The sequence below is a fragment of the Equus przewalskii genome, chromosome 6 (assembly GCF_037783145.1).
Source record: "Equus przewalskii isolate Varuska chromosome 6, EquPr2, whole genome shotgun sequence".
Lineage (NCBI taxonomy): Eukaryota > Metazoa > Chordata > Mammalia > Perissodactyla > Equidae > Equus > Equus przewalskii.
In genome coordinates, this window is record NC_091836.1 from 90,078,070 (window position 1) to 90,091,519 (window position 13,450).

Genomic DNA, 13,450 nt, shown 5'->3' on the forward strand with positions numbered 1-13,450 from the left:
AACAAAGCGTGTGTTAGGAGGGCTTCACTGCAGAGGTGACATCTGAGTTGAGTCTTAGAGAATAAGTAGCTCTTAACAGGAAAGGAGGGAAGATGGAGGGAACAGCATGGGCACTGCCACCGTGGTATGAGAGTATATATGGTCATGGAATTGAGACTAGCCAAATAGGTCTCGAGTGGTTACTAGAGGGGTAAAGAGGGGAAGGAGGCCTGGGAAGATGGATGGAGGCCAGATGGTGGATGGTCTTATGGGGCTTGAACCTATAAACACTTTGCTGAAGGAGAGACTTTTTTTGCTAAATCTCAGGGCCTTTAATAGTATTCTGATATTCCATAGACTTTTCTTAGATGCTAACTTTTCTATTATTTTCATCCACAGATTCTAAGCCATTTTTCATGTGCTTTTATGCTAAGGAAAAAAATTACCATGACTTTTTCATTAATATATGTCACATTCACAGATGGACTTTCATAGGGTTAAAACCTGGTTCTAATGTACAGCCATATTGTGAGGGAAGATTGAAAGAATAAAAGCATGTCTGTGTTGTGCATTCCAAGCTGTAATTCTTTTCAAAGAAGAGAAAATATATATACTTAAGTTTAAACTCAGAGAGTGTTTTATTTACACAATAAAAATCCCAGATGAAGAGCCCACCGTGTAATTTTAGTGTTGAAAGGGAGCTGTGAAGTTTACATGGTGTAAATTACATCCAACAAAAAGAGCAGTGTTGGGTTTATACAACATTGCTTTCCTTTACATTACCATGAAAATGGAGGAAAACAATGAAAACTCCTGGAAAATTCTGGAAAGCCAATGATTCTTTTTAATAAAAGATGAATGTCTTGTGACATTGCTGCGATTAATCAAATAGATAATGTTTTATTTGCATTTGTCTGGTAAGGTGCTGGAATTTTTTTAGTAGATGTTTGTAAAGATAGGAACACAAAGTAGCCAGCAGCACTGCCTCCTTCCCTTGAGTCAACAAAGAACCACAGAGAACAGTCAGAAATTGGAAGAGATCAGAGCAAGTAGATGAGTTCCTGCCAGATGATGCACAGAGTCAGCCTTAATGGAATTCTGGTCACGTAGTTCAGAGCTCAGACCTGCTTTGGTTTAATCAGCTTCCAGACATTACAGTGTGGTACAGCCATGTTGATCCAGGCCCCTACATGCATAATTTATCTCCCCTAAATTAGGTCTTGTTTATTTCCCTTTGTTTGACACATTGTATTGAAAGCTGCAGGGTGGGACTACAGTACTGTAACAGGTTTATGTCTGTATGTGTCTCCGTATGTACTTACAGCTTTTGCACACATGGCTCCAGTGTTAAAGTGTGTCGCTTCATCCCAGGCACATCATGGATGCAGAACAGGATTATAAGCAGGATTTCAGCTTCCTATACTTTGGCAAATTATTTGGGCCCTGCCTTGCTGAAAATAGGACTCTCCTGGCCTTGCAGAATTGGACAGGTCTCGAGGATCCAGCACTTAATACCTTCCTGGGTTGTGAGCAAGATCTGAACTAATTCATTAAGTCCTGCAGCCAGGGATCCTGGAAGAGCTGCACAGCGGAATCAAAGATTTAAAACCCAAGGATTCTGGACACATTCTTTTCAATGGTTTTAGGAAATTTCTGGCAAAAATACAATTGCTATTCTGTAGCTTTCTGTCCTCAGTTGAAAGAATGAAATTCGAAAAAGTGTAAGGGGCTGGAGGGACAAACACAACAGGTGAACCTGAGACACACTGTCATTTCTATGATGTGTGACACTTAAACGTGAGCCATCTCAGAACCAGACTCAAAGTAGGACGGAGAAAATGCTTTTAATTTTATCACCTAGTAAGTAGCCCAGAGAAACTAAATTTGTTTGAATTCTATCCATGACTTTTAATATGGTTAAAATACAATTAAAAGAATAGCTTAAGGGAAATATTTCTTCAAAATTCTTTCAAAAATGGTTTCAGAGTTGCAGTGTTCTTTATGCAAAGAGTTATTCCCATCTATAACATACACATCTGGCCTCGTAGTCTTCTTTGCTCATTCCTGACATTGTAAAAGGAGGACCTGGTTTTCTGAGGTGATGATATTTATAGTTTGGCATCATCAAAAAGCAATTCCTTGCTTATTTGGGATTTGAAGCCCAGCCGGGTCTCCCTTGTGACTCATTCGGTCTTCACCCAGGGCTCTGCTGCCTGCCTGTGCAGCGCGCTCATGAATCCTTAATTCCATTTGAACTCAGCAGTGCCAGAGTCACTTTCCATCAACCCGCCCACTCAGCTGAATTGCGCCAGCCTCTCTGTGCAAAGCATCGCACTCCAGTTCTAAGATTGATTGGGTGTTGGGTCACCACCACAAAGACAAAGGAGGTCAAACTCAGCACCTGCGGTTTTCCTTTTAAGACCTGATACCATCATCATCCCCTCTGACTTCTAGAGATGACACTGATGAAATTTTCTGGGATTTACCTACATAGCCCCATGGCTTCTTGAACCAGCCATATTGACACTTCCTCACTGATAATGCAATGAAATATTAACGATGTATTGTTGTTACCCTCGGTCTGCATGTGACTGTTGAGAGCAAAATGACATGATGGGCCAGATCAGACTGATGTGTAGCCAACCCTGTCTTGTGACATCTTTCTCGTTCTCCCATTTTGCTCTTCTCTAGGGTGGGAAGGCAAGCACGGCTGGGGTGCTGGCCAGGTGTCCAACAGAGCAGGCAGCTCTAGGCTCCAGGAACTGCAACTGAGGCAGGCAGGGTAGATACTCTTAGAGGTCAGAAACAGGGAGAATGAGAGAACAGGCTCAAACCTCATCCTTATATCCACAAGGCTAGTGCAGAACTAAAACCTTGTGACCAAGCCAAAGGATCAGGTGTAAGACATGGGTATAGACTCAGAATATGAGCAAGGACAAGGGCAGGGAAGTTAAGACAATTAACAAGAACAGGACTGGTGCAATGGTGGCTTTTTAAAATTGGTTGCCCACAGAGTTGTGTGTGTTAGGGTTGGCCTAGTTTAGAAGCACAAGGTAGAGTGTTGGCAATATGCAAATGATTGGACAGGTTGAAAAATTATTTAGAGAGTATTGGATTATTTGAGCTCTCCCCAGTGGCCCTTTAGTAGCTGTAACTGGAGAGAAGTCAGATGTGGTCCCTGCCTTGAGAAGTTCACCATGTGCAGGAGGAGACGGGAATGTAAATTAAAAATTACAACACTCACAGGGCTGCTGGGAAGTACTGGTCTCATTCTACCAGGAGGTAGTAATAATAGTTAACATTTATTGAAAGCTCACCATGTACCAGGTACAGTGTGAAATGCCTTACTTATATTACCACTGATTTACCACTCTATTTTATAGAACAAATGACCAGAGGCTAAGAAAGCTTAAACAATAACCACTCACGGTTGTAGAGCTAATTAGTGCTTGATTAGTGGTTAAGTCTGAGTCTATGACATACAGCTTGACCACTACACTGGTCTGTTCTGGGAGACACATTTTAAGATAGAAATGGAGAAATATGGAACTCAGGAGAGTGCCAAAAATAGTGTAGAGACTGGAATCCATGATCTTTATGAGCGGGGAAGACTCTCCTTACCCACTTCCAATGGGTCTGCTGAGATGCAACATCAAGGGCTAGAGTGAGAGGCACACAGTGCGGCTGCGGGTATGAGTAAGGAATGGGGCTGTGGTGGACTGTTTCCTTGGAGCGGAAGGAAGAGAGGTTTATTTGTGAATTCCTGAACCACTTACTCTCTGCTCTGGGTGCCAGGTTCCTCTGGCAACAGAGATTAGGAATCCTGGATGAACTGGTAGACACCGGGAAGTTCTGCCAATGAACAAGAGCAACCAAAATAAGAGCATCTAATAAATGTTTAGCTTAGAGAAGAAATTTTATAGGAATCTTCACACATTTGAAGGGCTGTCATGTAGAAGAGAAAATATAACATTCATGCCATATGACTTCAATGGATGCAACTGGGACCAATGATTGGGAATTACAAGAGGCGGATTGCAAAAATATCTTCTCTCCAACAACTAAAGCTAACAAAAACAGAAGTTGGCCGGTGATAGCATGATTTCTTTATCATTAGAGGTTTTCACAGAGAGGTTGTATCACCTTCTGTGGAGAGTGGTAGCTTTAAAGTTTAGAGTTCAGGAGATTCACTTTTGCTGCTTGCTAAAAATACGCGTTTCTGGGCTTGGCATGCAGAGATTCTGATTCAGTAGTTCAGTCATGGGGACCAGGAATTGCTTATTTTTAATAAGTGAACTAGAAGATTCTGATGCAGGTAAGAAATATTAACCTTAAAGATTATAAGCAGGATTTCTGCTTTTAAAGGAGAAGCTGGATTGCATGACCAAGTTTCCATCCAGCTCTATGTCCAGACCATGTTGATTTCTCTTTACCCAAAGTTCCTATTTTTTAAATAGTCTTTACCACATAATTTAATACGTAGTTATTTTGTCTTCCTCTTTTAATTAGTTCTCTCACCCAACCAAGATTTCCTGAGCATCTACCATGTGCCAGACACCGTTCCAGGAGAACAAAGCAGACAGAGCACTTGCCTTCGTGGAGCTGATAATCAGTGCAGGGAGATAAAGAAATTTACAAATAAACAAGTGATTTCCTAAATATTTCCTCTATACAACCAGATGTAAACTCTTTTGGGGGAAGACTCTGTCTTATTTAGCATTTCATCCAGCGTCTAGAGCAATGCTATGCAGGAATACGTCCTCAAATGTATATTTAAAGCAGCAGTGAAACATCAGAATAAGAAAAGGTTTGGAGAACAGCTACCAAAACTTCTATTTTTCTACCACAAACCAGGCTAATCTCAGTGATTTCACTGAGGGTTTCTTTGTGCTTTAAGATGGAGGATTTCTGTAAGCCAATGGACTTCGTCTGCATTAGCAGAAGGAAGATCCAGACAAAGTGACACAAGCTTCTCAAGACTTGGGGGTCACAGTCTTGGAGAGTGAAAAACTGAAAGACTTCCAGGGAAGAATAAAGATGATGAGGGGGCTTGACATGTCATGTGTAGGTCAGGGGTCAGCAAGCTTTTTTATATGTATAAAGGACCAGATCATTAAATATTTTCAGCTTTGTGGGCCCTCGGGTCTCCGTACAGCTCCTCAGTTCTGCCATGGTAGCATGAAAGAAGCCATAGACAGCAAGTAAACGAATGGACACATTCTAATAACAGTCCCTTTACGTAAATAAGTGGCAGGCTGTATGTGGTCCTTGGCCCAGAGTTTGCCGACCCCTACTGTAGAAGAAATAGTTTGAAAGAACTGTTTCGCTTGGAGAGGACAAGGGAGAGCACCTTATCTATTTTCAAATATTTTAACGAATTCCATACAGAAAAGAGATTTGACCTATACTGTATGACCAGAGGATCTATGACTAATGAGTAGAAGCTCTATGCCAACATATTTTTGCCAAGCAAAACAATAACTTTTAAATAGAATTCTCTAGCATGGTAATGAGTTTAATGAGTTTGCCATGACTGGAGGTATTCAAAGATTGAATGCCCACTTAGGAATTTTAAAGAGCAGACAAGGGACACTGATGAACAATTTGACTAAATGTCCTTTACTGTCCTTTTTTACCAGGAGATTCCACCATGAACATGGAAGTTAATACACAGAGCAAGGCACAGAAGAAGCTCAAGCTGACACAGAGGCACAGGTAAATAAGAGCCCAGCAATTGCACAGGATAAATTTTATTTATGATGAATCAATTTCTGGGTGAAAAGCCAGCTCTGCTAAATGTTATGTACACATAGTAGTAAGCAGATTTAAAATAACCAAAAATTAGAAATGGACTAAATATTAGTTCTATTCTGGTGAGTTTGATTTATAGAAGACTTTAAGATAATATCTGGCAAATGGGTTGGTCATTTGGAAACTAAGTAGATGACTCCCAATTATGCAGATTAAAAAAGAGAGTCCAGGGGCCGGCCCCAGCGGCCTAATGGTTGGGTTCCCATGCTCTGCTTCCGTGGCCCAGGGTTCTCAGGTTCCGATCCCAGGCGTGGACCTACACACTGCTCATCAGGCCATGCTGTGGTGGCATCACACATGCAAAACAGAGGAAGATTAGCAAAGATGTTAGCTCAGGGACAATCTTCCTCATCAAAAAAAAAAAAAAAAGTGGGTCTAGAGTCCATCTTCCTTTTTAAAATTCAAGGGATTTTAAATTTCTGAGTCCCTTTTAGGACTTATTATAGAATTCTTTTTGTGCCCTCTGATGTTTTGCATTTATAAAGCTGTAAATGTTAAAAATAACAGGACTCTCAAATAGATGCATAGATCCATAAAATTAATAAACACAGTGATATATTCAGAGCCTCTCGCCCCACTGATGAAAATGAGAATCAGATAGTGTCTGAAGGGTGAACCTGACAAGGAACTAAATGGCTTAAAATCTGTGGCTCTCCTTAACATGCTCCGTGTGTGCGCCAAAGAAACAAACCCTCCCTCCGCCCAAGCTTGGTCTCTACCTCCCAGTGGAGGGTCGGAAGGGGTGAGTGATTCCAATCAATATCCGGTTGTTAGAGTAACAGCCATGTCGGTTCTGGATGGCCGACTGGGCGAAAACATGTTTGTTCTACTTAATGTGACAGTGTCCTGTCAAATTAACAGCCACGGTGGCAGGAGCAAGCTTGCTTAATGGGTTGGAGTCAGTTCCACAGAGAATTTATCATCAACATGCAACCGAGAGGAACCCCAAACCTCATGACCGGGGTTTATTTGTGGATAATAACTGAAGGTATGCCGTGTACTTACAACAGGATTTGTGTGCTTTTTAGACACTCGGTTGCATGTTCTTTATCAAATGCTGCCCTTTCCATCCCCACAAACACTGTAGGATCATGCTTGGTCTGGGTTTAAATAGGCCAAGCGAAGTGTAATATTTCAGTATGGTGCTGAGATGATTTGGCAAGATAGAATGACGGCTGTGAAGAACCAAGCATCAGACGTGGAGGGCGGGGAGAGAGGGTCTGCCCCGATGGCTGCTCTGACCCTGCAGTGCACTGTGAACACCTCAGTGCACCTTCCGTCCCCAGGTGAGCGGTTGTTCTAAAGCCAGGATCACAGGGGCCGGCCTGGTGGCGCAGCGGTTAAGTGCGCATGTTCCGCTTCCATGGCCCGGGGTTAGCCAGTTCGGATCCCCGGTGCGGGCATGGCGCTGCTTGTCAAGCCATGCTGTGGCAGGCATCCCGCATATAAAGTAGAGGAAGATGGCTATGGATGTTAGCTTAGGGCCTGTCTTCCTTAGCAAAAAGAGGAGGATTGGTGGCAGTTGTTAGCTCAGGGCTAATCTTCCTCAAAAAAAAAAAAATTAATTAATTAAAAAAAAGCCAGGATCACAAGCTCTTTACCAGGTTCCTCCTACGGCCAGGTTGTGTTTGGCCCATATCATGTAAAATATTAAAAATGAAATACTCTCTATCATTTAAAACTAAGAGAATTCGCATACAATTCTGGATGTCTTCCTTGAATTAGAAAACCAGACTAGTTGGCAGCATAAGCCAGCTTTTTCACACGGCAGTAATTGTCTGGAGTGGTGTGGTGGCCTCTCCTCTTTAGATGGGCTAAGTGTTCTCCATGGTGCCCCCCGGGCCGGCTTTGTTCACTCAGGTGACCCAGCCAGCTCCTGAAAGCTTTGAAGTTTTCCATCCTTAATGTAAGGGTTAAATCTTGATTTTCACCCTCATGCTTGTGGATGGAAGATGGAATATTACGGCTTTCCCATTCATGGACCTTGTTAAAACCCTCCTTGCTTCTCCCCTTCTCCAGCCCACCAATCTTCCACCAGTGGCCAAAGCTGGTGAAAAAGGCAGATGGCAGTGGAGGCTGGGGGAGGCCAGCCCTTTGCAGGAGAGCACAGGAATGGTGAGAACAAGATCTGAAGTATAAAACGACTTAGAAACAACAAATCTGGGAGCCAGAAGATAGGTTTCTAACCCACTAATCGACTCTGTGATCTTGGAAAGGTGCTTGAACCAACCTAGTCCTAGGGTTTTCCATCAGTAACATGGAAAATCAGGCTAGATGGTCCTGGAAAGCCCTTAAAGTCCACGATTCTCTGGTGGAGGCGTGGGACAGCCTGGATTTCATTGTCTGTTTACCCCTGTTTGTGTTCTCCTGTGCCATGAGACTGTCCATCTCAAGGCACTGGAGGATAGCCCAGTAGCTTCCCGTTGTGAGACACTGAGCTGTTTTAGGGGAGGCAGAAGACACAGCTTGTCTGATATAAAGTCTCACAGCAACGACAAAAACCAATCTGGGCAACTTTATTAAAAAAAAAAATGCCTTGAAGAAGACACACAAATGGCCACTTTAACTGGAGGGTTACTGGTCATGAGAATTCTTCAGCGGTGCGATCCCTGGCCTGTGGGCTGGCTTTCGAGCAGAAGAATCTCAGCCTGGAAAGGCTGTGACTTTGCCTGCCTTTGTATTCCTGAGGAACCCAAGGATGTCTTTCCAACGAAAGAGGTAAACTAACAACAACGTAGCTCCATTCATCGTTTAAATCACAAATGATTTTCCCAGAATGATTGGCTCAAATTCCAGAAAAAATTCTAGAAGCGGATTCAGTATAAGACCCAAACCTACCAGTCCATCTGAATCATGAGTTCACTTTTGTTTGCTGGTGAGCCGCCTGGGGACACTGAGGCACACACGTTTGAGGGCGAGCTCATTTCTCTCTGTATAACAGCAACTACAAATGGATGGGGAAATGGCAACCGCTTTATATCTTCATTTGCTTAAAAGAGATAAAATCTTTTCATTCCACTTTATTAAATGTCAAATAACTTGGTAATGACAAAAATCAAAACTTGCACTTTCAAAGGATTTTTTTTAAGTGTATTAAATTTGTAAGGATACAGCAATATTTTAAATAAAAGTGAACACACACTTTAAAATATATCCATTATGGAGTCAAATGAGACCTCAATAATTTCATAATTTTTCTCTCTGAAAGTGAGGAACCCTTAGGAACAGATCCAGAATCTTGCACTTTCACCTCACTTGGAACTGAGCAGAGGGGCTGAGATTGCTCGCTGGCAGATAATGACAGCCGGGACACTGACATCCTTCCAGACATTAAGTCATTTGCAGTTTCTCTTTGACAGGTATAAAGCCTCAGAAATTAATTGTGGGAGCTAGTCCTTATTTACCCGGGATCATGTAGTGGCTGCAAGAACATTTTCTGTCAAAAGATTGATGATGAATTAAGTCTGCTTGTTAAAATGTCCAGCAAATAGCAGGATAAACATGGTAATATATTCCATTTTGAATTTAAAACTACGACTGGCTTTAGAGCTATTAATGAAGAGACAGAAAGAAGCTAAGAATATTAAACTCTGCAAGAGAACTTGATTTTAATTAATGAGTTATTTTTTCAGTAAAATCTTGATTAAGCAGAAGAGTTGAGGAAAAGAAATGGCTGAGCAAGAAAAGTTTGGATTTGCCTGGAAAATAGAATACTTTTTCCTTATATTTGTAGCCTGATGTTGAAAATCTTCCTAAAGGGATCATTCTCCTGCCTTGAATTCAGTTGGCCTTTTATTGCGCACAAAGCACATGCTGGCCATGATGGTAGGAGCTAAGAGTCTACCCAGATGAATGAAAGCCCTGCTCTCAAGGCATGCTAACACTCAGTGAGTCTAAGGCTTACATATTGAGCATAAGGGAGTAGTCTGAAAACTGTTTATTCCCGTAGCCCTCCAGATTTGTCATTTTGAGTTTCAGTTTCCATTGCTCATGCTGGAGATGGAAATGAAGAAGAATGGGGAAAGGTGCCTGGGTTTGGAGGGAAAAGTCTTGAGGATGAAATGAAATGAAATAATACGTGTGAATGCTCTTAGCACAGTGTGTGCTACTTTACAAATGTCAACAATATGTGTACGTATTTGTTTATTGCATGAAAGATACATGGCAGACATTATTTTATTGATTAACTCCCTGGAAAGAGCTTGGAGGTGGGGAAGGAGTTGAAGGTCACCAGTTTTCTTTTAGTCCATCAACTGAACATGTAATTTGTATCTACCAGAATAAGACTGAGCCATTTAAGCTGAGCCATATAAACCAGCTTGCTCTGGGAACACATGGGAAGGACATCGAGACCAAATTTGGGGTGCCCGGAAATGATTCTTTAAGGAAATTGATACTTGAAGAATACTGTGAAAGAGGGTACATTTTTAGACAGAGTTTTGCAATTCAGAGCAGTTTCTATGAAATGAGTGAAGAAATTATTGCTTCAGAAACTCAGACAGCAGTCAAACTTCTAAGACAGGTGACATACTGCAATTACTCAAAAACCAAAAGAGAATCCTTCCTTTATATAAAATTTTGTCACAACCTGCTGGAATGAGCTTATGTAGTGTGCATTCTGTATGACTGAAAAATGAAATCTTAGTATTGTCTGTCAGTGTTAGATAGCAATTAAGGAACCATTAATTTATCAAAAATGGGCTTCTGTTATATGGCTAGAACTGTCAGGTGGTGGGGGATACAAAAGAGATTTCAAAGGTGTCTCTCTCTTTCAGGAACTTACAATCTCTTAGGGAAGACAGACTCATACATACAGAACTAAAATATTAGGTTTGAAATAGAGTAATTACAAATAGGTGTTATACTGGTCATATGTTAAGGATTTAGATACAATTTCCCAGTTACTAAACAACCTACAAAGATAAGCAGTGACAATTTAACACGCTCCTTCTCCTTTCAGCTCTGGATATTTGAAAAGTACCTTAAGGTGGAATTGTTTGTATGCTCGGAAATCTGGATTTCTGGATTTCTCTTTTCCCTTTCCATTTGTCTTTCAGCAAATTCTCGATAATCATAGCTTTTCTGCCCACATCCTTGCCTATGGGTGTTTATGACCCTAAGAAGGATGCATATTCCTCAGTGTTCTATCAGAACTAGATAACTTCGGGTCTTCAAAATTGAGATGTGGGTCTTAGCTCCAGAAAGGATGAGGGGGCTAGAGAGCATTTCAGGTGGTTTTTGCTGTGAATGTCATGAAAAGTCCATAACTTCGGAAAGAATGAGAATCAAAAAATTCTGTTCCTGCTATACTTTTCAAGGAAGGGATGCTGTGATTCTGTACAAATCTTGGTTCAAACCCTTACTGTGGCTGATGAAACTCTACACAAGCTGACGCTTCTCTACCTTCTGATCTGTTCTCATCTCATTCTCCCCTTCGTTCACTCTTTTCTGGTTGCTCTGGCTTTCCTCCTATCCCTCAAAAACTGGCAGTTATTTCTTTCCTTCTTAGACTCTTTATCTTGGCTGCTTCCAAATCCTCCAGCTCTTTGGCCAGTTGGCTCCTTCTCATCATTTCGATTTCAGTTCAAATGCTGCCTTTTCAGAGAGGTCTTACCTGACCATCCAGCTTTTTGTGTCATTTGCTCTCAGGCACAAGTAAAAGAAAATGTGGTTCAAATCCACTTAAACAGTAGGAAACATCACATCACGCAAGAGGAAGGCCTGAGATTGGGTGAGTTTCAGGTGAATGGTTTAGTATCTGAAAGGGTTCTTTCCTTTTCTCCACTCCGGCTTCCACAGCATCATCTTCCTTCTAAGGCTGCTGCTTTTCATGGTCGTAAGATGGTCCTAGGGAAAATCTAGGCTATAGGTTCTTTGTTAATGCCGTGAAACTACTTTCTCACAACCCTTTCTTAAAAATGAGAAAAACTTTCTCAGATGCATGCCACAGATTTATTTTACATTTCGTTGGCTGGAACTGTGTCACATGATTATGCTTGAACCAATCACTAATAAAGTGGCTGGGATTCATTCATGTAATAATAGTCATCCCTCTTTGAGCTGAGGTCACACATTGCTACTCTAACCACACATTGCTGCTATTTGTCAAGAGAAGATGGAGCAGCTGCTGGGGAATCGACCAAAGTACTCTCCCTCCCCTAAGACACCATCCCATTCTCTCTAATTTTTTGTACTCACCACAGTTTTGAATTATATATATTTATTTCTATTAAGTTATATTTATTATTATTGTCTGCCTGTCTCACCAAAATTAAAGCTTCACAAGGGGATGGCACCTGTCATTCAATGATGTATCTTTACTTAGAAAAACAGAATAGGTGCTCAATAGAAATTTGTTGAGTGAGTGAACAAGGTTGAGATATCGCATCACTCTCTCTTATAGAGTCTCTTGACTTTGTGGGGATGAAAAAGTTTGCCAAGTTATTACAAATTGACTTTTTCTTTTTATTCCCTAGAATCTCTTATGTTCTCAGAAGGCCCCAGTTACTGGGTAAAGATTCCTAAACAGGTGATTTTATCAATCTTAAGAACTTTTGAACTAGGCTTTGAAGAATGAATAAAATGAAAAGTGAATCAATTATTTGGAAAGGAATAATGGGGAAGGTGTATAGAGAACAGGAACAGTAGCAAGGCAGGATAAAAGTACACGAGGTGTGCTAAGAAATGAAAGCAGCCTGGTGTGGCTGTGGCTAGGATGCGTAGAGTGACGGGGAGGGGAGCTGGAAGGGAAGCAGTGACGGTGACTTCGCCACGTGGTCTTTCTCAGTTGCTTCCACCATTCCTGTCATCTGAACACTACTTTAGTCACCTCAGCAAGTTTATAATTTATTTTATATTAAGTTATCTTACAAATATTCCTCTTTCTCTCTGCCTGGTCCCTTTGGTATATTTTACTTTTTTGATTAGTTTATAAACTCATGGATGGCATTGAAAAGTTTTACTGTGTGTTAGGATGGAACTTAACTGACCTAGATGTGAGATAAGCTTTGTGAAAGCAAGGACTGCGAATGACTTTCACCACCGTATCCTCAGTGCTCGTGGAAAGCACACATTAATATTGGTAGAATAACTGGAGGAAAGAGAGAATGACTCAGAAAAATCTGTTTTCTTATCAGGCTTCCCCTTTACTCATTACGTGATCTTGGAAGAGAATCAGTGAATCCCCTCGACGTCCTGATTTCCTCATCAGTCAAGTGGGGATGATACTGGGAGGCTTAAGAGAGACGATGCAGACACTTTGGGAAATGAAAATGCCACACAAATGTATATCCTGCTGCTGGACATGATTCTGAAATCAGTAGCTGCACTCCAGGAGCAAAGAGAAACAGGAAGAAGATAAGATTGTCATTTTGGCCTCGAAATGGGAAAAGCTAACTAGGACATTTTTTGGCCTATCTTGAAAATTTCAAGCTGCCCAGACACTATTTAAAAAAAGTTCCACATTTCACTGTAAGAAACGGAGATAGAGAATCAGCTGAATAAACAGCTGTAGAGATCCAAGCCTGAAGACTTCTAAGATTTCAAGATGTCGTGTTAGGTAAATATCCCCGAGATAGAATGGGCCCCTTCGTAAGCAGATGCCTCTGGGATTCATAGTCTATGTCAGGTCACTCTTCTCTTCCTCTTCCATCCTCACCTG

At 41.4% G+C, this 13,450-nt stretch overlaps 1 long non-coding RNA gene across 3 annotated transcripts in view; it reads left to right on the forward strand.

Annotated features, from left to right (window-relative positions):
* LOC139084008 (uncharacterized) overlaps positions 1–13,450 on the forward strand; it is a 92,227-nt gene that overhangs the window by 22,357 nt on the left and 56,420 nt on the right. For 2 of the 3 annotated variants that reach the window (XR_011541268.1, XR_011541266.1), the window contains exon 4: positions 5,619–5,694. This is a non-coding gene — a long non-coding RNA (uncharacterized lncRNA). Of the gene's footprint in view, positions 1–5,618; positions 5,695–12,926; positions 13,349–13,450 lie in introns of all 3 variants that reach the window. The other variant, XR_011541267.1, reaches the window with a different exon arrangement.